This window comes from Tamandua tetradactyla, chromosome 19, assembly GCF_023851605.1.
Source record: "Tamandua tetradactyla isolate mTamTet1 chromosome 19, mTamTet1.pri, whole genome shotgun sequence".
In the NCBI taxonomy this organism is placed as follows: domain Eukaryota; kingdom Metazoa; phylum Chordata; class Mammalia; order Pilosa; family Myrmecophagidae; genus Tamandua; species Tamandua tetradactyla.
Genome location: NC_135345.1, coordinates 55868960 through 55895061, shown reverse-complemented (window position 1 = coordinate 55895061; position 26102 = coordinate 55868960). Strand labels below are relative to the sequence as shown.

The 26102-nt window shown below is 36.4% G+C and overlaps 1 protein-coding gene and 1 pseudogene across 13 annotated transcripts in view; both read left to right on the top strand.

Annotated features, from left to right (window-relative positions):
- CLOCK (clock circadian regulator) overlaps positions 1–26102 on the top strand; it is a 203183-nt gene that overhangs the window by 65272 nt on the left and 111809 nt on the right. For 2 of the 13 annotated variants that reach the window (XM_077136903.1, XM_077136901.1), the window contains one exon: positions 8636–8725. The exons of 9 other annotated variants lie outside the window; for them this stretch is intronic. The gene's annotated coding sequence lies outside the window, so the exon portion shown is untranslated. Of the gene's footprint in view, positions 1–2222; positions 3845–8635; positions 8726–26102 lie in introns of those variants that run through there. 2 more of the 13 variants (XM_077136909.1, XM_077136910.1) reach the window with 2 other exon arrangements.
- LOC143663262 (ferritin light chain pseudogene) lies at positions 7189–8589 on the top strand (annotated as a pseudogene).

Sequence of the window (26102 nt, the reverse complement as noted above, 5' to 3'; positions counted from 1 at the left end):
GTTATGCCTAACTGTCTCCTAGTTTGGTTAAATCCTCACATTCAGCACTATCTTCTGGGGCTCACTTTCTGGAATTCCAGAATTTTCCAGACCATCAGTTTCTGGTTTCTTTGTGCCCAAAGGTTCGGTTCTTAAGTTATCCCTTTCTTGTTGCATTTTACTCTGTAAACTGCAAAGAGAAACCGGGCTGAATGTTCCACATTTAGCTAGGAAATTTACCCAGTCATGTGTCCCAGATCGTCACATTCAAATTCTCCCTTCCATACAGCTCCAGGAACCAATTTTTCCAAACTTGCTGCCACTTGGAAACAAGGGTCATCCTCCTTCCAGTCTGCAATGGAAATATCTGTAGAGTCCATATTCCACTAACAATCTCTTCAAAACAATCTAGGCTTTCTCTGTCAAGCTCCTCAAAATTCTTCCAGAATCCTCTTTATCTATTTAAAAAGTGTTCTAACATGTTTAGTATTTGTGAGCACAGAATCACTGTACTCCTCTGGTACCAAATTCTGCTTTAGTTTGGTAATGCTGTTGGAATGCAATACAGCAGAGACGGACTGGCTTTTATAAAAGGAATTTATTTAATTACAGATTTACTAACTTGGGAAGGCACACAGCGACATCTACTGGACTTCTCTCCCAGTTTGTGGGTTCAAGTGGCTTTTCCTGGGGCGGTTCTTCATCTCCATCATCCTTTTCCTTTGCTCCTTCTTCCAGTCTGTAGAAATCTTTAGTCTCCCTTCTGGCTTTTTCTTATTGAGAAGGGATATCAACACTAAAGAATAGGGTGATGTAATTAATTGATAATCTTAGAGATGTTGGTTTCTCTGGGTTTTAGGGATTATAGGTTCCAGGGGAGCAAATTTGGTGTATGGAACCTTTATAGAGTCTCAGTTTGAGCTGTAGGTGTTCTTAAGAGACGACAGTAGTGATGTTGGTTGAGGTTTAGCAGACTATGGCAATTGGCACCATCTAGCTAACGCTTGCATAAGAGTAGCCTCCAGAATAGCCTCTTGACTCCATTTGATCTTTCTTGGCCACTGAAATTTTATTATACTTCTTTTTCCCCTTTTGGTCCAGAAGGTGTTGTCAGTCCCATGGTGCCAGGGCCAGATCATCCCCGGGATCTACACCCCACGTTGTCAGGGAGATTTTTACCCTTCAATATCAAGTCTCATGTAGTGGGAAGGTTAATGATATTCCTTGCAGAGCTGGCCTTAAAGGCCACATCTGACCAACAAAGAGGCTTCCTGGAAGCAACTCTTAGCCCTCATTGTGGATGCTCTTAACTTCTGCCCTACAGAAATGTTATGGTCTGATTTTGTTTATATTCCATGGGCTCTTGAAATGAATGTTTATTCTGTTGTTGGGCCAGGTGTTCTCTGAATGTTTATTAAATCTATTGGGGTTGCTGGTCTTGTTGCAGTCTTCTATATCCTTGTTGATTTTCTGTAGTTCTGTCAGTTGTTAATAGATTGGAATGTTTAAGGTTTGAATTATGATTATGAGTTTTTCTATTTCTCTTTCCAGTTTTTGCTTCATGTTTTTGATGCTCTGTACTTAGGCAGATACACATTTAGGATTGCTGTGGCTTCTTGGTGGATTGATTCTTTTTCATGGTATAAGGGCCCTTTCTTTTCCTGGTAATTTGCTTTGCTCTAAAATCTTCTTTACCTGAAATTAATATAATCACTTCTGATTTCTTTTTATTAATATGTATTTTTCCCATCTTTTACTTTAACTTACCTGCATTGTTATATTTAAAGTGAGTTCCTTGTAGACAGCATATAGTTGGATCATGTTTTTAATCCATCCTACCAATCTCTGCCTTTTTATGTATGTGTTTAGACTTTAACATCTAATAGTCATTGGTTTGTTAGGTCTTTTAAATCACCCATTTTATTTTTTATTATCATTCTTTCAGTTTTTTGTTTCTGTTTTCTGTTTCTTGACTTCTGGTGGTTTATTTGAAGGTTTTTTTAGGATTTTTTTAAAAATTTATTTATTAAAAAAATTAAGGACAAACAAAAGCATTAACATATAATTCTGTTCTACATATATATTCAGTAATTCTCAATATCTTCACATAGTTGCATATTCATTTCTTAGAACATTTGCATCAATTCAAAAAAAGAAATAAAAAGACAACAGAAAAAGAAATAAAATAACAGAAAGAAAAGATTATACATACCATACCCCTTACCCCTCACTTTCATTTATCACTAGCATTTCAAACTAAATTTATTTTAACATTTGTTCCCCCTATTATTTATTTTTATTCCATATGTTCTACTCATTTCTTGGCAAGGTAGATAAAAGGAGCTTCAGAGACAAGGTTTTCACAATCACACAGTCACATTGTGACAGCTATATCATTATTCAATCATCCTCAAGAAACATGGCTACTGAAACACAGCTCTACATTTTCAGGCAGTTCCCTCCAGCCTCTCCATTTCCTCTTGAATAACAAGATGATATCTACTTAATGCATAAGAATGACCTCCAGGACAACCTCTGGACTCTGGAATCTCTCAGCCATTGACACTTTGTCTCATTTCAAAATTTCCCCTTTTGGTCGAGAAGTTTTTCTCAATCCCTTGATATGCTAAGTCTCAGCTCATTTTAGGTTTTTTCTCAATCTCTTGATGCTGAATCTCAGCTCATTCTAGGATTTCTGTCCCATGTTGCCAGGAAGGTCCACACCCCTGGGAGTCATGTCCCACGTAGACAAGGGGAGGGTGGTGAGATTGCTTGTTGTGTTGGCTGGAGAGAGAGGCTACATCTGAGCAACCAAAGAGGCTCTCTTGGGGGTGATTTTTTAGGATTTTATCTTGATTCATCTATTACATTTTGAGTATTTCTCTTTAAGTAGCTTTTTTTATGTGTGTTTGCTGTAGATATTATGTTCAGTAAACTTTAACTTAATCAGTCTACTGGTGTCCACATTTTACCAATTCAGTTGAACTGTCTTTCTTTTGTCTTCAGATTTTTTATTCCAGTTTGCTCATAGAATTATATCATAATGTAATCTTTTTTAAATCTTTTTTTACTGTGATATATATAAAAAGGTGATAAATTTCAAAGTACATTTTAACACAACGGATTACAAAGTCTGGAAGGAGTTACATTTCCACAATTTCAGGTTTTCCTTCTAGCTGCTCCAAGACACTGGAGACTAAAAAGAAATATTATAATGATTTAGCAGTCATACTCATTTGTTAAATCCTGACTTTTCTGTAATAACTCCTTCTCTTTTTATCCTTTTCACTCTTTAGGGATATTTCGGTTATGCCCATTTTAACCTTTTTCACATTGAAAATGGGGCATTGACAATATAGACTAGGAAGCTGGAATTGCTTGAAGTTCTTGAAGAGACTGTCATCTCTATATTTCAGGACTTAACCTGGCCTGAGAACTATGTGAAGGTTTTAGGTTTTCTGAAAAGTAAATTCAGTGTGTGTAACTTTTGTAGGATTTAGAATAGGATGGGTATTCTTTAGGGTTAACAAGAATGATGTTAGTTGGAGTTTGTCAAACTGTGGCAATTAGCAGTATCTAACTGAAACTTGCATAAGAATAACCTCCAGAATAGCCTCTCAACTCTATTTGAAATCTCTTAGCCACTTTTACCTAATTTTTTTACATTTCTTTTCTCTCTTTTGGTCAGGAAGGCATTGTTGCTCCCATGGTGCCAATCGTATCACTGGGAATCATGTCCCATGTTGCCAGGGAGACTCATATCCCTGGACATTATGTCCCACATAGGAGGAAGGGTAATGATTTTCCTTGCAGAGTTGGGCTTAGAAAGAGATTCTCTGGATATAACTTTTAAGCATAATTGTAGGTAGGTTTAGTTTCTCTGTAAGAAATAAGTTTCATAAGAGCAAGCCTCAAGATGTAGGGCTTGGCCTATTAACTTGGGAGTCCCAAATGTTTGAAAAAATATCACAAGTTTCCCAGGTGGGAAACTTAATAGTTCCATATTTTTTCTCCAGTCACTAAAGGGACTTTGCCAGTACTTTTAAATTATCTGCCTAACATCCTCTAGGATGTATCTGGGTATTACAATAAGCTATACAGAATTCCAAGCCCTCATTCCCATTCTGGGTTCCATGTGTTTGGATTGTTTAAATGCTCTATGCAGACAGGTTGAGTTAGATTATGTGCTACAGAAAATTTAGGTTTTGGACAAAATAAACCCATTCCTTTGGTCTCATACGTAGGTGAAGTTATAAAATACAGATACTGTCATCCTTTACCCTGTTTTCTGATTTATCTATTTCCAACCAGTCAGCTTCATTCTTATCTAGTTGTAGTCTGGTCTCTCTCTCAGTTTCTGTCAAAGTTGTTCTGTGCAGCAGTGCTGATTTTCAGAGCTGCAGAACTCCAACTCTGAGTTTTAGGTGTCACAAGGGTACCCAAAGTTCCAGGAGGATACCAGGTTATACATAATTTAAACTATTTTTATTCTTGAAAGTCTTTTCTGGGCCTTCTAAATATAAATACAAATTTGAGATATTAACTGTGATTATAATGGTGTAAGTGTTTAAGATTTTGTTCTTATAGTTATAATTAATATGACTACAATATAAATATATTACCAGTTTTGATTATTAAACACAAGTGTATCTCTTCTGATGGAACAATCTTTTCAATTCATATTCATCCATGGATAATATTACTTACATTAAAATGCGACTGGTTTTAGTGGAAACTAATAACGAAGAAAAGGTATTGAGTCATTAGTAAGTGGCAATGTATGAAAGATTAATTAATGATTTTTGTTGTGTATATAATTTATAGTAGAATTTGTTGTATATTCTTGTGAGATTCATCTAAATTTAATACATATATTGAGCGATGAAAAATGAGCACAGAAATGGGTGACATGATATAGCATGCAGACTTGCCCAGGTAAAAAAAGAATATGAATTCATCGTATCCAGTATTCTTTTGACAAAATTACCAAAAATATTTCTCGATTAATAGTCAAGAAAATATGAAATGTCAACTTTGGCCTGTGTTACTTTTACTTGAAGATATAATGTTGATTTGATAGAGGTAGGGTTTTTTAATTTCCTAGAAATATGCAAATTATCCCCCTTGGTCACTCACCCAAGATAGAGGTGATTGAGATAACTCACTTATTTCTTTTCATGTCTCTGTAAATAGTAAAATTGCAGATCTTGAATTGATAAAATTGAATTCTTATTCAAGATGTTCCCCAGATCTTGAATTTTGAGTAATTCTTGATAAACTATGTAAGGAATCTGACCATGAGCTTTTTACCTGAGTGAACTATGCAGTAGCTATCTCCAATATTTCTTATTACTTTTATTTACATCAGTTTATTAATTGTTATTATTCTCCCTCCTAAAATGTGAACATCACATTGGGGCTAATATCATTCATTGCCCTTATCAGAATGTATGGGATATAGAAAGACAAGACTTCACCTTGGTTATATGATGCCTCCATTAAAGGGGATTCCTCTGATATTAGTATTTCAAATTATTCCTTTGATTGGCATTGTAGATTTTTCACATCCCAGGAAAATGCACTATAGCAAGATTTTAGATATGTGAGAGGTAAATCTTTATATTGTGATGTGAAAGAAGGAGGATTATAAAATAGAATGCAGGAAAGGGAAATCAGCATGATGCCTTGACCTTGATGTTAATTTATTAACTGGTTGATACCTTTGGAAGTTAACTGGAAACTAATTACTTTAATATCATCTGAACCTCTTTTGAAGACTGCTGGATTAAGGTTTAATCTTTTATTACCTGATTGCAGTTTTGAATCCCCCCTGTGTAATAATGATCTGTTATTTATTTTTATAACTCTTTTAATTCCGTTAAGGATCTTCATCTCTGTTCTCTTTGAATGAGGATTTTCTTCCATTCTTACTAAGAAGCTTCAGTGGAGCAGTTTTTATTCTTCCTCTTCTTATTTTAACGTAGGTGTATTCACAGTCTACTCCTCTCAGATTTTGGTTTTCTTCTTTTGTATCAAATTTTGTCTTGTGTGTTTTTTGATTCTTCATTTATTCATTTAAAAAAAAACAAAACTCAGTATTACTAAGTTGCAAAAATATAATTGCCAAGGATCATTAATCTTTATAGTATTTCAATGAATAAAACTCCATGAGGACAGGAGTTTAGATTTTCTCACCATTGTAGAATATATTAGAGTGAATATCATTATATATATATATATATATATATATATATACACACACACACACACAATGATACATTATATATGCATACAATGATATACATATCATTGTAGAATATATACAGAATGATATATATATCATTGTAGAATATATCAGAATGAATGAGGAAGAAGTGGAATTTCCCTGGCTCTTTCTTTAAATAATGAAACTTCTGGTTAAAGGAAATAACCAAATTAATGCCATAAAGTCTTTTATTTTTGTTAATTGACATTTTAAATAATACTTTTCCAATAGAAGGATGATCAAAAAGCTTTAGTATTATGGCAAGAAGTGTTGACAATTCTGATCATTTTTATTATGTGTTAATAAAAAAATTAATGGCCAAATAATTGAACTGTTTCATTAAAATCATATTGGAAAAATAGAATAATTAAAACACCTACTGCATAGGGATATTGTGAAAATTCAGTTGGGTAATACCTGTAACAAGCTTAGAACAGGGCTTTACACATAGTAAGTGCTTGGTAACCACTAATTAGTAATTTACAATGGTGCTGAGACTGACTTCATCATTCTGCAGGATGGGCCCCGACAGTTCATTGAACCCATCATTTCCTAGGGAGACTGGCTATTGGCCCATGGTAGTCCTCACTTAGGCCCTTGCAGAAGCTCTCATTAAAGGATCTCTTCTTAAGCTACCTTCCCAAGGGCCTTACTCTCAGACCCTTGAGGCTGGAAAGAATGGCTTGTGTATTGCAATCAGGTATTGAAGATTCAGAATGGTCTTTGCCTTTTAGCACTGCATGACTCAGGGCAAATCACTTCACCTCTTTACTTTTTTTCCTACCTACCTCATCTCAGGGGATGACTTTCTGATCCCCTTTCAGTCTCTGAGCAACCATATTGAATTTTCATTTGCATGCAAATACCATTTACTCTGCACACTTCCGACCAGTTTCTCTCACGAGGGTATCAAGGATAATAAAATGAATATTAATGCGAAAAAAAAAAGCAGCATGCCTGGCGGTCCCGCGGATCTGTCTCTTGCTTCAACAGTGTTTGAACGGAACAGACCCGGGGACTCTCCCCCCACCTCTCCGGCCTCAACCACCCTCCAGCTGCCTCTCCGGCTGCAACCTCTGGGACCAACTTCTGGGCCAGCCCCTGCCTTCGGGGCCAGCTAACAGGTTTTTTTGTGGTTGGCTCCTCATTGTCGACCAACCATGAGCTCCCAGATCCGCCAGAATTATACCGCCGATGTGGAGGCCTCTGTAAACCGCCTGGTCAACCGGTATCTGTGGGCCTCCTACACCTACCTCTCTCTGGGCTTCTATTTCGACCTCGACGAGGTGGCCCTGAAGGGCGTGGCTAAGGAAAAGCGCGAGGGGCCCCGAGCATCTCTTGAAGATGTAAAACCGGCGCTGTGCCCGCGCGCTTTTCCAGGACGTGCAGAAGCCGTCCCAAGATGAGTGGGGCACGACCCTGGATGCCATGGAATCTGCCCTGGTCCTCGAGAAGAGCCTGAACCAGGCCCTTTTGGAACTGCATGCCCTGGGTTCTGCCAACTCGGACCCTCATCTCTCTGACTTCCTGGAGAACCATTTCCTAGATGAGGAGGTGAAACTCATCAAGAAGATGGGCGACCACCTGACCAACCTCCACAGGCTGGCCAGCCTGCAGGCCGGGCTGGGCAAATATCTCTTTGAAAGGCTCACCTTCAAGCATGACGACTAGGAGCCTCCAGAGCCCAGAGGCCTTTATAGGGCGCCCCTCTGCATTCCCCTGGCATCCAGGCTTCTGCCTGAGCCCCTCCCTCCAGCCAGGAGGCTCTCTTTAACCAGCTGTCCTGCCACCCTCTAACAAGCCTTGAACCAAGTATGAACAATAAAGCTTTTTGCAGCAAAAAATAAAAAAATAAACATGAAGACTTCCTGGGGCTTTGAACATACTGTTCCCTCTGGATGAAACATATTCTTTCTTCTTCCTCCTTGCTTTATTTGTACAGTGTGTAGTCAGGCTTTTTTTTAAAATCAAGCTTGTTTTAAATACCCTTCTTTTAGGAGGTGTTTTCTGATCGACTCCCACTTGCCTAGTTTGCATCTCTGTCATGCTTTCCCTTCACACCACTGGTGGTCCTTCAAGTTCTTCATCACGTTTGTTTAGTTTTTGTTTGTTTGTTTGTTTGGGGGTTTTTTTGTTTGTTTGTTTTGCATGGGTGGGCACCAGGAATCGAACCTGGGTCTCTGGCTCATCACATTTGGAGGTATCCAAGAGACTGATCTCCTGGAGGGAATATTAGGGTCTGACATGTTTCTGCTGCATCCCTAATTCTTGGCACATAGAAGGTTCGCATAAAAATACTGGAGGTACTGTTATTTGTAATTTTCTTTACATTGTTTTTAGAGCTGCCCTTGTTTTACAGAATTTTTTTTTATTTATTTTGTTTTCATAAAGTTGCTGAAACTCAGAAACAGATTCTGTTACTTGGTATAAGATGCCTCTGGAAAATTACTGCAGTGCTCTAAGATGAATTCTTAGAATTTGGTGAGTTTCACTAAACACCTTCTGAGTTCAGAGGTGTGCAAATTATTTTTCTGCTCACATAATTATAAGTTGAGGTGGGATTTACAGTCTCCTGAAAAGTAGCATAGGACAAAGAATTATACAAATATTTGAGAAATGATCTTTTAACGTCCTTAGTAGCTTTTATTTATCTTTAGATTTTTCATTCTTATGAAGAGTGAAAAAAAATATTTATTGGCAAAGATAGTTGAAATCCAAGTGTAAAAAGTATTTTCTTTTCAGCAATTCCAGAAATTTTTCAGTTACTGCTAAAAAGCAAGAATTATGACTTCTTATCTTTTTCTGAGATAAAGGAAGGTGATTTATATAGATTAAGAAATTGAGTAGGAATAATTTCCTATCAGATTTTTGGTTTTGAGATAAAGCATCCACTGATTGAGGTAAAGAAGGGGCCAGCCACCTACTTCATTTATGCTTACAAGTAAGTCATTCTGTAAGGGGTCTGCACACTACCAGATCCATTTTACTACCTGTTTTTGTGTAACCCATGAACTAAAAGTGGTGTTATGTTTTTTTTCATATGGGCAGGCACTGGGAATCGAACCCAGCATGGCAGGCAAGAGCTCTGTCTGTTGAGCCACTGTGGCCCACCTGGTGTTCCATTTTTAAATGATCTAAAAATATCTCAAAACAGGAATACAAGTTCATGACACCTGAAAATTATATGAAATTCAAATATTAATGTTCATAAATAAAGCTTTATTGAAACAGTTTGAAACACAGTCACTTGCATTTGTTTGCATATTTTGTATGGATGCTTTCAAGCTATAATGGCAGAGATAAGTAGTTGCAACAGAGATCTTAAGATGTAAAATGTAAAAATGTTTACCTTGGAATGTCCTAATGTTTGAGAGAGTATCAGGGGGTTCCCTGGTGGCAAAATTTAATAGTTCCATATTTTGTCTCTAGTCCCTCAGGGGGCTTTGCCAATACTTTTTAATTATCTACCCAGCATACTCTGAGATGTATCTGGATATTATATTAAGCTATACAGAATTCCAAGCCCTCATTTGCATTCTGGGCTCCATGTATTTAGGTTGTTTAAATGGGTTATCTAGATAGGTTGAATTAGATGATGTGCTACAGAAAATGTAGGATTTGGACAAAATAGACCTCTCTTCCTTTGATATCATACAGTAGGTGAAGTTATAAAATATAGACAATATCATCTTTTACCCTGTTTTCGATTCACCTTATTTCCAACCAGATTGTCTTCATTCTTATCTCTGATTGAAATCTGATCTCTCTTTTGGTTTATAAATATTTTCTAAATGAGACCGTACAATATTCGGTCTTTTATTTCTGGCTTATTTTGCACCACATAATGTCCCCAAGGTTCATTTACCTCTTTGCATGCCTCATGATTTCATTCCTTTCTGTAGCTGTACAATATTCCATCATACATATATACCACTGTTCACTTTACTGCTTCTTAAGTCAATGAATCCTTCAGCCATCTCCATCCATTGGTCATCATATATAGTGTCCAAAGTCCAAAATCCATGTCTCACATTATCCTCACTTAGTTGTACAGTCATCAGCATTCTCAATTTTAGATAGTTTTTATAGCTCCAAAGAGAAAAATAACAGATAAACACACCTTTACTAAATAGAAAATCCAAACCTCCCCTTAATTATTGCCCCTCCCTACCCTGACCTACCAATTATTTACCTCTGGTATTGGTATGGTACTATTGATGTTTTCCTGTTAACTATAGGCCATAACATGTGATAGTAGTTCCCCCTACACCCCTCTATTATTGACTCTGTACAAGATTCATACCTCTGCAGTAGTAGTTCATGCAAGAACTTCATTTATATTTGTAGTGCTAATCGGTAGGATACATGGCTCTATACAAATCCTTTCAATCATGGTCACCTTCAATATGTCAATATTACCTATGAACCCACTAATGAACTGCACTCATTTCTGTACATTCCCTTTAAGTTCAGTCCCCTTAGCTACCTGTTCACCCATCTCTAGCTTCTGTGTATTTCTAGGTCCCTTTATTCTACAGTATAAGCCTCTTTGCTTACCTTTACCAAGGTCATAATAGTGAAATCAAATACCATCCTTTTGTGTCTGACTTATTTCATTCAGCATTATGTCCTCAGAGTTCATCCATGTTGTCATATACTTCAGGACCTCATTTCACCTTACTGCTGCATAAAATCCCATCATATATATATATATACCACATTTTCTTTACCCACTTGTCTGTTGATGGGCAGTTGGATTGTTTACATGTTTTGGCAATTGTGAATAATGCCATTGTGAACATGGGTGTGCAAATGTCTGTTTGTGTCACTCCTTTTAGCTCTTCTGAGTAGTGGTATTGCCAGATCATAGAGCAACTCAGTATTTGGTTTTCTAAGGAACTGACAGAATTGTATTCCACAGTGACTATACCATTATACATGCCCACAAGCAATGAAAGTGTTCCAGTGTCTCCACATCCTCTTCAGCATTTGTAGTTCCCTGTTTGTTTAATAGCAACCATTCCTATAGGTAGGAGGTGATATCTCATTGTCATCTTGATTTACATTTCTCTTGTAGCTAATGAAGAGTAGCATATCTTCATTTGCTAAAACGCAAACCATTTTTATTTGCTCTTTGGAAAAATGTCTGTTCGTATCTTTAGCCCATTTAGTAATTACGTTGTTTATTCTTTTGTTGTTGAGTTGTGCAATTTCTTTATATATACAGGATATCAAACCTTTTTCTGATGTGTGGTTTCCAGCTATTTTCTCCCATTGAGTTGGTTGCCTCTTCCTTTCTGACAAAGTCCTTTGAGACCCAGAAAGCATTTGATTTTGAGGAATTTCTATCATCTTTTTTTTTTTCATTGCTTATGCTTTGAGTGTAAAATTTAAATAGCTACCTCCTATTACTAGGTTTTGAAGATGTTTCCCCATATTTTCTTCCCGGAGTTTTATGGTACTGGCTCTTATATTTAGGTCTTTGATCCAAAATGAATTAATTTTTTTATAGGATGTAAGGTAAGGGTCTTCATTCTTTCTTTTGGCTATTTATATACAGTTATCCCATGCCAATTTGTTGAAAAGACTGTTCTGTCCCAGTTCAGTGGATTTGGAGGCCTTGTGGAGATCAACTGACCATAGATTTGGTGGTCTATCTATGTACTCTCAATTCTATTCCCTTGGTCACTACTTCTATCTTTGTGCCAATAACATACTGTTTTGAACACTGTGACTTTGTAGTATCAGGGAGTATCAATACTCTCTCTTTGTTCTTCATTTTAGAATATTTTTAGCTATTCAAGGTCTCTTTTCCTTCCAAATAAATTTAATACCTAGCTTTTCCAAGTGTTTAAAGTAGTTTGTTGGAATTTTGATTCTTATTGCATTGAATCTGTAGATCAATTTGGGTAGAATTGATGTCTTAACTAAATTCAACTTTCCTATCCATGAGCGTAATGTCTTTCTACCTATTTAGATCATTTTTTATTTCTTGTAGCAATATTTTGTAATTTTATGTTCACTGGTCCTTTCCATCCTGATTAAGTTTATTCCTAGATACTTTATTCTTTTACTTGCTATTTTGATTGGATTATCCTTAATTCTCCTTTCAGTTAGGTCATTTCTTGTGTATAGACACATTACTGATTTGTGTACATTAATCTTGTATTCTTCTACTTTAATGAATTTGTTTATTAGCTCAAAAGCTTTGTTGTAGATTTCTCAGGATTTCCCACATTATAGTATCATGTCATGCAAATAATCAAAGTTTTACTTCTTCCTTTCCAATTTGGATACCTTTTATTTGCCTGATAGCTCTAGCTAGCACTTCTAGTACAATTTTGAACAATAGTGGTGACAGAGGGCACCCCTATCTCATTCCTGATCTCAGTGGAAAGACTTTGTCTCTCACTGCTGAGTACTCTCACTCGCTATGAGTTTTTCATATGTGTCCTCTAATGTATTGAGGATGTTTCCTTCGGGTCCTATCTTTTAAATTGTTTTTGTTAGAAATGGATTCTGAATTATGTCAAATGCTTTTTCAGCATCAGTCAAGATTATTATGTGATTTTTCTCTTTCAACTTGTTAATGTGATGTAGTACATTGATTGATTTTCTTTTGAACCACCCTTGCATCCATGGTATAAACTCCACTTGTATAATTCTTTTAATGTGTCATTGGATTTGATTTGGTAATATTTTGTTGAGAACTTGTGCGTCTATATACATTAGGGAGATTGGCCTGTAGTTTTCCTTTATTGTAGTGTCTTTATTCAGTTTTGTTAGTAGAGTGATCTTAGCCTCATAAAATGAGTTAGATAACGTTCCTATTTCCTCTGTTTTTTGGAAGAGTTTAAGCAGGACTGGTATTAATTGTTTTTGAAATGTTGGATAAAATTCCCCTGTGAAACCATCTTAACCTGGGCTGTTCTTTGTAGGAAGATTTTAGATGACTGATTGAATCGCTTTACTTGTGATTGGTTTGTTGAGATCTTCTATTTTTTTCTCAAGTCTGTGTAGGTTGTTCTTGTGTTTCTAGGAATTTGTCCATTTTATCAAAATTGTTTAGTTTGTTGGTGTATAGTTGTTCATAGTTTCCTCTTAGGACTTTTTTTTCTATCTTCAGGGTCCATGGTAATGACCCCCCCCCATGTATGATTTTGTTTATTTACATCCTCTCTCTCTTTGGTTTTGTATCCCAGTATATGATCTATCCTAAAGAACATTCTATGAGCAGTAGAGAGGAATGCGTGTCCTGGTGTTTGGGGATGTAATGATCTATGTATGTCTGTTAGTTCTAATTCATTTATCAAATTATTTAAGTTCTTTATTTTCTTGTTGATCCTCTGTCTGGTTGCTCTGTCTGTAGAGAAGAGTGGTATATTGAAGTTGTTTTGGTTGTGGCAAGAATGCAATATACCGGAAATGGAGTGGCTTTTTTAAAGGGGATTTATTCAGTTTCAAATGTATTATTCTTTAGAGTAAGGGCTTTCATCTGAGTGTCTCTGTCATGTATGAAGGCACACAGCCTTGAATGCTGGTCTTCTCTCTCTGCTTCTGGGTTCCAGTAACTTTCCCTGGGGTGATTTCCTTTCTGCATCTCCAAACGTCTGGCCTGGGCTGAAGTGTGAGTGCTGAGATGAATTATGCTGAGCTGCTGAGCTTTCTTCTGACCTCTCTCTTTTAAGCCTTCAGGTAATTAAATTAAACATCACTCATTATGGAAGGCACTCCCCTTACCCAGCCACAGATGTTCACATACTGATGATTTAAGTTCACAGCAACAGAACAGTGGGGCATCATAACTTGGCCAAGTTGATACATAAACCTAACTGTCACAGAAGTCTGCTATTACTGTTTAAAAATCTTGTAGTTCCCTTCATGTTTTTGCCAGCGTTTGCCTCATGTACTTTGGAGCTCCTTGATTGGGAGCATAAACGTTTATAATAGTTATTTCTGCTTAGCAAATTGTCCCTTTTATTAATATGTAGTGTCCTTCCTTGTCTCTTATGCCATCTTTACATTTAAAGTGTATTTTTTCTGGTATTATTGCAGCTACTCCGCCTTCCTTTTGGTGTAGCTTGTGAGTATCATCTTTTTTCATCCTTTCATTTTCAATCTATTTGTATCCTCCTTGGGTCTAAGGTAAGTCTCTTCTAATCAGCATATAGATGGATAATATTTCTTAATCCATTCTGCCAATCTGTGTCTTTTCATTGTTAAGTTGAATCCATTAACATTCAAAATTATTACTGTAAAGCCATTTTTTTGATCTACCATCTTATCCTTTAGTTTCTGTCAGATATATATATATCTGTATATAGATACAGATATATTCTTTTCCTTCTCTCGCTTTTTACCCTTTAAATTCCCCTTACTGGTATTCTTCAATTCTCTGCCCTCTTCTCTTCCAGACCTCCCTCTCCTGTTGTAATTCTTATAGGGCAGATCTCTTGTTGACACATTCTCTCGGTCTTTGTGAAAATTTTAATCTCCCTTTCACTTTTGAAGGAAAACTTAGCTGTGTAAATAATTCTTGGCTAAAAATCTTTCTCTTTTTAGATCATAAATACATCATTCCACTGCCTTCTTACCTCCGTGGTGCCTGTTGTCTGAACTCAGTCTTATGTGGTTTCTGTTGTATGTGATGAGTCGCTTTTCTGTTGGAGCTTTCAGGACTTCAGCTTCTCTTCAACATTAGACAGTCTGATTAGGATGTATTTGGAAGGAATACTATTGGATTTATTCTATTTGGGGTTCATTTGGCTTCTTTGATTTGCAAATTTATATCTTTTATAAGAGTTGGGAAGTTTTCCTGCATTATCTCAACTAATCTTCCTAGTCTTTTACTCTTCTTCTGGGACACTGTTGATTTTGTGTGTGTGTGTGTGTGTGTGTGTGTGTTTTGTGTTGTCCATCATTTCCCCAAAATTCAATTCCAATTTTTCCATCTTTTTTTGCTATTTGTTCTTTTGTATATTCAAATTCAATTGTCCTATCCTCTAGTTCCCTTATTCTTATCTTTGCCACCTAAAAATCTGCAGTTGTATGTTTCTAATATATTTTTAATTTGGTCTACAATATCTTTCATCTCTGTGACAGCTGCTATTTTTCTGTTTACGCTTTCCAATTCTTCTTTATGCTCTTCTAGTGTCATTTTGATGTCCTTTATGTCATTAGACAACCCATTGAATTTATTTAGATTTGTGTGAACATCTTTAGTTAGTTGTCCCTCTTCTGTGTCCCTCCAGTGTTTTAATTTGGTCATTTTGCAGGGCCATATGTGCCTGCATGTTCATATGCTGAATGATTTTCTCTTGGATTGAAGACATTTGATTATCTTGATAGAGTTATTTTGAAAGTTGATTTCCCTTGTAATGTTTTGTATTTGCTTGGGTTTACATTGAAGGTATTCTTTTGCATTCGGTTTGTCAGTAATTCCCTGTCAAACCAAGGCCCAGACCTTATGCTGGGGGTAGAATTCTACTTGAGAATCTTTTTAAAGCTAGACCCAGAGTTTGCCAGACTGCACTTTTCGCTTACTCTCAGCAGATGACACTCTCGTGCCTCCTCTTCCCCTCAGGGCTGTGTCTTCCAGGTTGTGGCAGCCAGGTGACCTGGGTAGAGACCCTGTGCAATTCCAGCTGAATTTGCTGGTTTTGGTGTGTGCTGCAAGCCTCCAACCCTTGGATTGGGGTGTGAACAATGTGCAAACTCAACAGATATTTCACTTGTGAGCTCAATGGGTCCTGTGGCCCTCAGGCTCCCACTTGGTGTGACCTTGGGTTGGGTACTGGGTATTTCAATTGCCTTTGCACACAGCCAATCTGGAAATGCCTTCCGGCTCAGTGGGGTGCAGCTCAGGTGCAGTGCAGCTTTCTTCCTTGTCCCTGCCTCTCTCTGTGCACTCTTTAGTGCTTCAGGCCTCTGAAGGGAAAGGGGAGTGGTAGGCACTGTGCACTAGCTGGGTGGTTTCTGTATGCGAAGAAAACAGGTCTGCTGGCTTTCAGATTCCTCATGGGAGCGCCCAGCTGTGGAACTGCAGAGGCATTTCCTCTCTGCTCCTTCAGAGTGTGCACTTTACTGTGTGCTGCCTCTTGTCCCTGTTGGAGTCACAACAGAGCATGCTCAGCCCTTTCCCTCTGTCCCAATTCCTTCGTTTTTTTCATCCAGGACCTCCCTGACTAGTATATAAGGGCCTCTTTGGTCACTTGCACCCTGGAATTGCTGTCAGGTCGATTTTCTGTCACTTCTGTGATTCTGTGAAACAGGGATGAACTCAGCCCATCCTATTCTGCCATGTCCTTCCTTATTTTTTTAATGAAAATACTTATACAGCATTTAGAAACTATTTTGTGACTGACTCAATGCAACAAAGCTAGTATGTGGAGCAAAAGCTATACTGTACGTTTTGGAATCAAAGGCTAGGATAGGAGGATCACTTCTACAGGCACTTTAGCTTCATTCATTGAGACAGGCAAGTTAAATACTGCATTAAGACATAAAAGACAAGGATTTTGGAACCTAACTTCCCTTGATTATAACTAGAGAGGAATAAAGCTGTGAAGGACAATATTTAGTCAATTAAAAAAATGGGAAATAGATGTTAGATTAAAATGTATCATTAAATTTCCTAAAGGTTATAACTGTTGACATTAGTAGCTATTGAAGAGAATATCCTTGTTTGTAGGAAGTACGTAGTGAAGTATTTAGGGGTGAAGTAGCGTGATGTATGGAACTTATTTTCAAATGGTTCAGATAATGCTTATATATATATTGTAAATCAAATTGTACAAAATGTTGATTATTAATCAGTTAGTAATCTGAATATAGGATATTTGTTTATACACCTTGATTGGGAACATAAATGTTTATGATTATTGCCTCTTGGTGAATTGTCCCTTTTGTTAATATGTGGTTTTCTTCTTTGTCTCTTATGATGTCTTTACATTTAAAGTCTGTTCTATCTGATATTAGTATAGCTGCCCCTGCTTTCTTTTGATTACAACTTGCATGAAACATCTTTTTCAATCCTTTCACTTTCAGTCTATTTGTATCTTTGGGTCTAAGGTGCATCTCATGTACAGCATATAGGTGGATTATATTTTTTAATCCATTCTGCCGATCTGTATCTTTTATTGGTGAATTTAGTCTGTTATTGTTCATTGTTATTACTGTAAATATGGTTCTTGAAGCTACCATCTCATACTTAAATTTTCATTTTTCAGATCTTTCTATTTTTTTCCTGCTCTCTCTTTTTCCCTTTAGAATACCTGTGCTGGTACTCTCAAATTCTGTGCCCTCCTCCAGATTCCCTCTCTTGTCTTATTTTTTTTCCCAGCTGACAGGACTCCCTTTAGTATTACTTGAAGGCCAGGTCTCCTGTTCACTAGTTCTCTGTCTTTGTTTGTCTTTGAAGATTTTAATCTCTCCTTAAGTTTTGTAGGACAACTCAGCTGGATAAAGAATTCTTGGCTAGAAGTGTTTGTTGTTGAGAATCTTAAGTCTATCCTGCCTCTGCATTCTTGCCTCCATGGTGCCGATTGAGTAGTCTGAACTCAGTCTTAGGTGTTTTCCCTTGTATGTAGCAGATGACTTTTCTCATGCTGCTTTGAGGGCTTTCTGCTTATCTTCAACATTTTAATTTGATTTGTATGTGTCTTGGACTATGCCTATTTGTATTTATTCTATTTGTGGTTCATTGGGCCTCATTGATTTGCATGTTTATGTCATTTATAAGGATTGGAAGGTTTTCCCCAATTATATTTTCAACTAACCTTCCCAGCCCTTTACCCTGCTCTTTTGTGACATCAATGATTCTTGTATTAGTTTCCCTTTTGTTGTCCGGCATTTCCCTCATATCCAATTCCGTTTCATCCATCTTTCTTGCCATTTGTTCTTTTGTGCCAGTTCAGTTCTGTCTTCTAGCTCACTTATTCTTCCTTCTCCTTCAAATCTGCTATGTGTGTCTCTTGTATATTTCTAATTGGGGCTACTGTATCTTTCATCTCTGAGATCTGCCATTTTTCTCTTTTGAATTCTTCTTTATGCTATTCTAGCATTTCCCTGATATCCTTTACTTCTTCATAAATATCCTTGAGTAGTTGTTCTGTATTCTCTGTCCCCTCTGGTGTCTTGATTTGGTTATTTCACTGGGTCATTCATGCTTGGATCTTCACATGGTTTGTACTTTTCTGTTGTGTTCTAGGCATTTGATTCTCTTAATAAGGTTATTTTACAAGTTGATTTACTTTACTTGTCTAAAGTTCTGTATTTACTTGGTTTTGCATCGAAGATTCCCCTTTACCTTCAGTTATTCCCTGCCAAATCAAGGCGTGGCTATCACGTAGGGGCTACAATCTACTTGAGAGCCTACTAAAAGCTAGGCAAGGGTGCACACATAGTTCAGTTGCAAAACGCCCACCTGCCACATGGGAGACCTGGGCTCAAGTCACAGCCCACGCACCCAAATAAATAAATAAATAAATAATAAAAAGAAAAGCCACATAAGCAATAGTAGGCCCAAAGTCAGAAGGAAACACCCAAATTATATTGGGAATGAACTGAGACTGGTCTGTACAGAAGGGAAAGAAAATTAAAAATAAAAAAACAAACCTAGGCAGATAGGGAGTTTGCCAGGCTGCACTAACTACTTCCCAGCAGGCAGTGCTCCTGAGTCACCTCCTCCCCTCACATCTGCCCCTACCAGACTGCAGCAACTGGCTGGCAACACGGTGTACATGGCTGTGGGGCTGCTCCAGGCATACAGTACAAGGTAGTGGATCCCAGTATCCAGCACATCTGCCATTCACTCTGCCTGATAGGATGGTTTGTTCATGGCGCCGGGCCAGGCAACTGCTCACAGCTTCTGGGCCTGCAGCTTTTCGTGGTGAATGGCTAGGCATACCTCTGTGTTCCCCACAGGTGCTGCCAGCTTTGGAGCTGCCCAGGGAGTTTTCCCCAGCCATCAGCTAGGGCAGTCTGGAACAGGCGTGGTCAGTTCCCTTGGATCTACACTTCTCCACGTGCCACTGCTTGTGCCCAGTCAGGGGTCACAGCTGTTTAGACCCACCTGTTCTATCCTTCCCGATCTCCCCACATCTTTCCTCCCTGTGAAATATTGAAGACTGTCTTCGGTCACTCACTCCCCGGGACTGCAATCCTGGTTATTTTTTACCTGTCTCCTATCTTCTTCTGCAGAGCAGGGGTGAACCCAGCCTTACTGTACTCTGTCATCTTCCCAGAGGTTTCTGATTACTATTACTTTTAAATTTTTTCAAAATGCTTTCACACGTACTTTGTTTACATGATGATACTATTATTAAGTAGCAATTTTCTTTTGGGTGGTTTAAGATTAGCTATGTGTTCATTAATGCAGATGCCCATTTAGTTCTCTGATTCATTGGTGGATTAACTAAGTTAATGATTTTAAATATTTTATAAACTAATTACTTTATAGCAATGTGAAAATAAAATAAAATAGACATTTGCATATGTAAAAATGCTTTGCAAAGATAAGGTTTTGTATTAATATACTTGCAAATTATCTCAGTTGTTTTAATCATAAGGTAATATTGGAATACTATTTAATATAATTTATAACCTTAAAAATGCTTAAATACAATCAATTAGATTTTTAGCTATTTTGTATTTTGCTCTAATGGAATATGTACTTCTGCTGGTTTCATTAAAAAGGCATTGTGTCCTTTTAGCTCCATAAATATTCTTTCTTTATTTTTAAAAGTGGATGTAGATTTAGTATCATAAATTTATTAAATTGTGAAGGAAATTCAAGGACAAAGATCTATTATAGTGGTTCTCAAAATGTTATTATTAATAATTGCAGACAGATTGGGGCATTTACTCTGTTCCAGGCATTATTTTCTAAGCACTGTACATTTAACAGTCCTTCAGTTTTCATAACAACCTTATGACAGTACATTGCTTTTATTTGCTGAGTGTTTTGAATTATAGCTAAAACTGAGCTTAAAGATTTCATGAGACTCAATCAAGTATTCTTTTAGCTTCACCTATGTAGTTTTTTGATTTCAGAACTTGTGTGTTTGCAGAAAATACAATTTTTCATATATCTCCCATTATTAATACCGCCTTTGTTACAATTGGTAAAACAGTACGATTATAATTGTGCTATTAGCAACAGTCCCAAGTTTACATTAGGGTTCACTGTATTGTACAGTCCTATGGTTATTTATTTTTATTCTAGTAACATATTGCCTAAAATTTCCTCTTTTAACCACATTGAAATATATAATTCATTGGTATTAATTATATTCATAATGTTGTGCTACTATCACTGCAATTCATTAGCAAAATTTTTCCATCATCCCAAACAAAAGCTTTGTACCAAATAAGAATGAATTCCTTATTCCTTACCTTTTCCCTGATCTCTGGCAACCTGTATTCTAATTTCTGACTCTATAAATTTGATTTTTCTAATTATTTCATATCAGTGAGCTCATACAGCATTTGCCCTTTTGAGTTTATCTCACTCAACCTCATGTCTTCAAGATTCATCCATGCTGTTGCAGGTGTAAGAACGTCATTCCTTTTTTTGGCTGAATAATATTCCATTTTATGTATATGCCATGTTTTGTTTTCCTTTCATTGGTTGGTGGACACTAGGATTGCTTCTCTCTTTTGGCATTTGTGAATAATTTGCCATGAACATCTTCGTGCAAATATCTTTTTAAGTCCCTGCTTTCAGTTCTTTTGATATATACCCTGAAGTGGGATTGCTGTGTCATATGAAGATTCTGTACTTAATTTTCTGAGGAACTGCCAAACTGTCTTCTGTAGTGGCTACATCATTTACATTCCCATTAATGATGGATGAGTATTCCTATTTTTCCACATCCTCTCCAACACTGCAATTTTTTGTTTTTTTAATAGTAGCCATTCTAGTTGGTGTGAAATGGTATCTTGTTGTGGTTTTGATTTCTCTTTCCCTAATGGCTAATGAATTGGGCATCTTTTCTTGTAGTTTATTGGGTATTCTCATGTCTTCTTTGAAGAAATGTCCGTTCAGTTTCCTCATTTTTAAATTGGATTTTTAGGTTGTTGAGTTCTAAGATCTCTTTTTATATTCTGGGATTTAAATCCTTACCGGATGTGTGGTTTCCAAATCATTTCTCCCATCCTGTAGATTCTCTCTTTACTTTTATAATGAAGTTCTTTGATGCACAAAAGTTTTTCATTTTGATGAAATCCTAATTATTATTTTTTCTTTTCTTGCTTATATTTTTTTTTATGAAGTCTAAGAAACGATTGCCTAACACAAGGTCCTGAGGATGCTTCCCTATATTCCCTTCTAGGAGCTTTTATAATTTTGTTTTTTAATATATAGGTCTTTGTTCCATTTTGAGTTAATTTTTATGTATGGTGTGGGGTAAGCATCAACCTTCATTCTATTGTATATGGATATACAGTTTTCCCAGCACCGTTTGTTGAAGAGACTATTCTTTTCCTATTTGGTGGGTTTGGCACCATTGTCAAGAATAAGTTAGCCAAAGGACAAATATTACTTATCATTTAAATGAAATAATTAGAATAAGCAAATGTATAGAGACAGAAAGTAGAGTAACTTTTTACCAAAGGCCAGTGTGGGATAAGGGAATAAAGAGTTAATGCTTAATTTGTATAGAGATTCAAATTTAATGTGATGAAAATATTTTGTTAAATACTTTGATGTTGATGGTGGCACAGCATAGTGAATGTCATTTATACTACTGAAGTATATATTTGAATGTAGTTAAAAAGGGAAATTTTAGGTTATATATATATTACTAGAATAAAATTTTTAAAAACAGACAATCATAGGATTGTACAACACAGTGAGTGAATCCTAATGTAAACTGTGGAATATAGTTAATAGTACAATTATTATTGAATATTGTTTCATCAGTTATAAAATAGATGCCACACTAATGTAAAGTGTTAATAATGAAAAAAACTCTTTGTGTGTATGTGTGGGGTATATGGGAACTCTGTATTGCTTGATAATTTTTCTCTAAATCCACAACTTCTGTAATTAAAAAAAATGTTGGTGTGGGAAGAATCGATTGATCATAGATGTTAGGGTTTATTTCCGAACTTGCAGATCCATTGGTCTATGTGTTTGTTAGTCTATATGTTTGTGCTTTTGCCAGTACAGTTCTGTTTTGATGACCATGCCTTTGTAATAAGTTTTAACATCAGGAAGTGTAAATCGTTCAACTTTCTTCTTTTTTTAAGATGGTTTGGCTATTGGAACCTCTTACCTTTCCATGCAGATTTGATGATTGGCTTTTCTATTTTGGCAAAGAAGGCTGTTGGAATTTTGTTTGTGATTACTTTGAATCTGTAAATCACTTTGTGTAGAATTGATACCTTAACAGTATTTAGTCGTCAAGTTCATGTACACAGACTTGCCTTCCATTTATTTAGATCATCTTTGATTTCTTTTAGTAATGCATTATAATTTTCTGTGTATAAGTCCTCTGTATTCTTGGTTAAATTTATTCCTAGATACTTGATTCTTTTAGTTGCGCATGTAAAATGTAATTTTTTTCTTGATTTCCTCTTTAGATTTTTCATTACTAGTGTTTAAAAATAGGACTGTTTTTTTTTCACCCTGTACTCCACTACTTTTTTGAATGCATTTATTTGCTCTTGTAGCTTTGTTGTGGACTTTTCAGGATTTTCTATATTTACCACCTATGTCATCTGCAAATAGGAAAGGTTTGACCACTTCCTTTCCAGGTTGGAGGCCTTTTGGTGTCATCACCACCATCAGCATCATAATTTTCATTATTTTTGCCTCATTGCTCTGGCTAGAATTTCTAGTATAATGTTGAATAACGGTAGAGACAGTGGGCATTTTTGTCAAATATTATTTATGATCTTAATGGGAAAGGTTTCAGTGTTTTACCACATTAGGTGTGATGTTAGCTGTGAGTTTTTCATCTGTGTCCTTTTTCATGTAGATGAAGTTTTCTTCTATTCCTTGTTTTCTAAATGTTTTTGTCCTGAATGGGGGCCACATTTTGTCAAAAGCCTTTTCTGTATCAATTGAGATGACCATGTGGTTTTGTTTTCTTTGATCTGTTAAGATACAGCATATTGCCTCAAATGATTTCCTTATGGTGAACCACCCTTGCAAGATTATACACTTGATCATAGTATATAACCCTTTTAACGTGTTGTTGCATTTGGTTAGCTAGTATTTTTGTGTGTGTGCATTTATATTAAGGGATATTGTTCTGTTGTTTTCTTGTTGTATCTTTATTTGGACTTGTTATGAAGACAAATTATGAGGGCCAGGATCTCATGTGTTGAGATATCCCTCCTCTTTTGTTTTTTGGAAAAGTTTGATCAGTATTGGTGGTACTTCTTTGTGGAATGTTTTGATAAAATCAGTAAAACCAGTGGTCCCGGCCTTTTCTTTTTGAGAAGGTTTTTCAAGGTTGATTCAGCTTCTACTTGTTATTTGTCTGTTGAGAGCTTCTATTTATTCTTGAGTCAGTGTAGTTTGTATGTTTCTAGGAATTTGTCTATTTTGTATGTGTTATCTAATTTGTTGGCATATAGTTCATAATATTTTCATATAATCCTTTTTATTTTGGGGTGGTTGGTAATGCCCCTCTGTCATGGTCAGGTTCATGTATCAACTTGGCCAAGTGGTGACCAAGCACCGTTTGTTGAAGAGACTGTTTGTCTGGTTGGGCAAGTGCTGGCCTGTCTGTTGCAATGAGGACATTTCATAGAATTAGATCATGATCACGTCAGCTGCATCCACAGCTGATTCCATTTGTAATCAGCCAAAGGGGAGTGTCTTCTGCAATGAGTAATGCTTAATCTAATCACTGGAAGCCTTTTAAGGAGGATTCAGAAGAGGTAGGCTCTATTCCTGCTTTGGCTAGCAAACCTCTCCTGTGGAATTCGTCCAGACCCTCCATAGGAATCATCAGCTTCACAGCCTGCCCTGCGGATTTTGGATTCTGCATTCCTGCGGTCACGTGAGACATTTTTATAAATTTTATATTTGCAAGTGTTCCCTGTTGGTTCTGTTTCTCTAGAGAACCCTAACTAATACACCCTCCTTTGCTTCTGGTTTTAGTTATTGTGTCCTCTCTTTTCTTTGTCAGTCTCGTTTTCTTTCAGTGGTTTTGTTTTCATTCAGTGGCTTTGTTGATGCGTTTTGTTGTCTTTTTATTCTTTATTTCATTTATCTCCACTCTCATTTTTATTTCATTCCTTTTGTTCACTTTGGGTTTAGTCTGCTCTTTTTCTTGATCCTCCAGTTGTCAGGTTAGGTCTCTGACATAAGATCTTCTTCTTTAAAAATGTAAGCATTTAGATTTATAAATTTCCCTTTCAGCTCTCTCTGTGCTGCATTCCATTTTGGTATGTTATATTTTCATTTTCATTTGCCTCAAGATATTTCAAATTTACCCTATGGTTTCTTCTTTGACCCGTTGTTTTCTTAAGGAGTGCATTGCTTGATTTCCACGTATGTTTGAATTTTACAGATTCCTGTCTGTTGTTGACTTCTAACTTCATTCCATTTTGGTTGGAGAAGATACATTGTATGAGTTGAATTTTTTTTATTTTGAGTCTTATTTTGTGAGCTAGCATGTGGTCTGTCCTGAAGAATGACTCGTGCACAGAATGAGTATTCTGCTGCTCTTCATTTAAGTATTCTAGATATGTTTGTTAGGTCTAGTTGATTTAGAATATCATCTAAGTCTTCTGTTTCCTTATTGGTATGTTGAAGTCTTCTACTATTAATGTAGAATCATCTTGTTTTTTACTTTAAATCTGTAATATTTACTTCATATGTTTTGGGTCTCTGTTGTTAGGTACATATATATTTATGATTGTTTTGTGTGCTTCTTAAATTGACTGCGTTATCAATTTATTGTGACCTTCTCAGTCCCGTGGAATAGTTTTTGACTTACAGTCTATTTTAGCTGATATTTCTATGGTCACCCCACTTGTTTTGTTTGTTTACTATTTGCATGGTGCATTTTCTCCATCCTTTCACTTTCTGTCTACTTGTCTTTGAATTTAATGTGTCTTATAAATAGCATTTGGTTGGATTATACTTTTTTATCCTTCCTGCCAATCTCTGCCTTTTGATTATATAGTTTAGTTCACTGACATTTACAGTAACTAATGATAATACAGGACTTTCTTCTGCCATCTGTGTTACATTCAGTGGAAGCATATTGTTACTTTTGACTAGACCCTAGCTTGCATTAATTGTACCTTTTACTGTATACCGTCTATTTTCAATCCCTTGGAATGTGGATATTCATTTGTTTTCCCGCATGCAAAACGTCTTTATATTTGTACATTTAATCACCATCATTTTCTACTCTAGACATTCCTAAATTATACCGTTGCAGTCTTTATCCTCTGTCTGTCCTTCTGGTTTCATACATGCCCCCAGCCCTTGTCCCTCACATTCAGCTTCATTCAGTGTACTTATATTATTTTGCTACCGTCAAGTAGTATTGTGCTGTCCATTTCTGAATTTCTACAGTCTGTATACCTACATCACTAAATGCCTAATCTCAGTCCTCTTTCTATCTCCTGTTAACCTGTGCTTTTAACTTTAATTCTCAAAATTTACTCATTAATATTACTTCATATTAGTGAGACCATGCAGCTTTTGTCCTTTTGTTTCTGGCTAATTTCACTCAGCACTCAGCATAAGGTCCTCAAGTTTCATCCGCATTGTTATATGCTTCATGACTTTAGAATAAAGTCTTAAGCAGCATAGTATTCTGTCATATGTATATACCACAGCTTGTTTAACCACTCATCCGTTGATGGACATTTGAGCTGTTTCTATCTC